Source organism: Odontomachus brunneus, unplaced genomic scaffold (assembly GCF_010583005.1).
Source record: "Odontomachus brunneus isolate Ranch 3 - 2012 unplaced genomic scaffold, Obru_v1 Obru_scaffold_068, whole genome shotgun sequence".
NCBI classification, from domain to species: domain Eukaryota; kingdom Metazoa; phylum Arthropoda; class Insecta; order Hymenoptera; family Formicidae; genus Odontomachus; species Odontomachus brunneus.
Window position 1 is genome coordinate 875,939 of NW_022639518.1, and position 2,137 is coordinate 878,075.

Here is a 2,137-nt window from a genome sequence, read left to right on the forward strand (position 1 = left end):
AATCATCTTGAGCTCCACGTGACCTCCACGGTACTCGTCAAGGTCAATCAGCGTAGCCCATTCGGTAGGTCTTATGGAGTCTTACAACTTTTATCCGAAACATTTTTCCATCATACCCGCCGTTTGCGAAATAATCGGCCGTGTCCGAACTTTTGCCATGCAAACACTAATACTCGCCTCAAGGTCACCGCCAGGGGGTTGAAAGGGCTCATGCCCAGGGTTTTGGAAAGGGCTCAAGACCAGCTTTTACATGACCTTACCAAATACCGGGTGTCCCATTTAAAAAAATCATCTTGACCTCCACGTGACCTCCACGGTACTCGTCAAGGTCAATCAGCGTAGCCCATTCGGTAGGTCTTATGGAGTCTTACAACTTTTATCCGAAACATTTTTCCATCATACCCGCCGTTTGCGAAATAATCGGCCGTGTCCGAACTTTTGCCATGCAAACACTAATACTCGCCTCAAGGTCACCGCCAGGGGGTTGAAAGGGCTCATGCCCAGGGTTTTGGAAAGGGCTCAAGACCAGCTTTTACATGACCTTACCAAATACCGGGTGTCCCATTTAAAAAAATCATCTTGACCTCCACGTGACCTCCACGGTACTCGTCAAGGTCAAACAAGGGTGACCAGTTGATAGATTGGTTGAAATCCTACAACTTTTGTATTTAACATTTTCCTCTAACTCCTATAGTTTTTGAGAAAATCGGCCGTGTCCGGACTTTTCGGACACCCTGTATATATGTTTTCCCGATATTTCTGCCATGTTGCAAATAAAACTAAAGAGGACATTGCAACCTTACCGAGACATTCCAGAAACATTTTTGCAATATTTCAGATACATCCCAGAAACGTATCGTGCAACATTTCTGCAATGTCACAAATGTAACCGAAGCGGACATTTTGATGTTTCTGCAACCTTGCAGAGATATCTCAGAGACATTACGCAACGTAACTGAAACAGTTTCAGGGTTTAAATGTGATGTTCCTGCAATGTTGCAGAAACCTTTCTGTGCTATCAGGGTATACAGGGTTGGCAAAAAGTCCGGAAACGGTCAAATATCTCGAAAAAAATCAACTGTAGCGAAAAATATGTAAGTAGCAAAGTTGTAGGGCTTAATAAAATATACTTAATGATGGCTAAAAATTTGATTTTGGGTGGAGGACGAAGGTCATACGAAAGTCAAATTGAATTTTTTAAATTTGACTCCCACTTTTTATTACATCTTCTTGTAGCTTATTTCAAAAGCTTTCCAAAAACCTATAATAAAGTATTTTTTTATTAGACATATTTAGAGTTATGAGGCTTGAAAAGATTTTGGTCTTTAACTGTTTCTGTTTCGTAAAAACGTATCACTGTCTTCTGAACGGTGGATTTAGAAATAAAATGGCGATCAGAATATGCAGCATTGAATGTGTAGATCAGTTGTTTCTTCGTATGATCTCCAAATATGGTCTCCAAATTTTCGATAAAGAAACAAAAAGTCCGGAAACGGTCAAATATTTCGAAAAGGATCAACTGTAGCGAAAAATATGTAAGTAGCAAAGTTGTAGGGCTTAATAAAATGTACCTAATGATGGCTAAAAATTTGATTTTGGATGGAGGAAGGTCATACGAAGGTCAAATTGAATTTTTCAAATTGGACCCCCCACTTTTTATTACATATTCTTGTAGCTTATTTCAAGGGCTTTCCAAAAACCTATAATAAAGTATTTTTTTATTAGGCATATTTAGAGTTATGAGGCTTGAAAGGATTTTGGTCTTTAACTGTTTCTGTTTCGTAAAAACGTATCACTGCATTATCTTTTCTTTATCGATTAACATTTTTAAAAAAGAAATTTGAAATTGTAGTTAGAAAAAGAAAGGGAAAAGACAAAGAGTAAGATGCGAAAGAGCACGACTCGTTTTTAAAATACAAAGATCGAGAAGTGTTATCGTGAAGTGCGGATATGCGCGAGTTTCGACTGAGTACGTGTGATATTACGTCGTGAATGAATAACCGCGTTCAATAAGAGCGAATGAACAACTAAGCTGGTCATATCGTCTAGCTCGAGACACGAAAAACAAAGTTATTCTTGTTTTTCTCCTGTGTTTATGTTTTTAAGGCTCCCAGCCTAGTTGTTCATTCGCTCTCAT

At 38.8% G+C, this 2,137-nt stretch overlaps 1 protein-coding gene across 9 annotated transcripts in view; it reads right to left on the bottom strand.

Moving 5' to 3' along the window:
* The window catches only part of LOC116846727 (ankyrin repeat domain-containing protein 50), a 692,623-nt gene that overhangs the window by 342,585 nt on the left and 347,901 nt on the right, over positions 1-2,137 (bottom strand). The gene's annotated exons all lie outside the window — the stretch shown is intronic.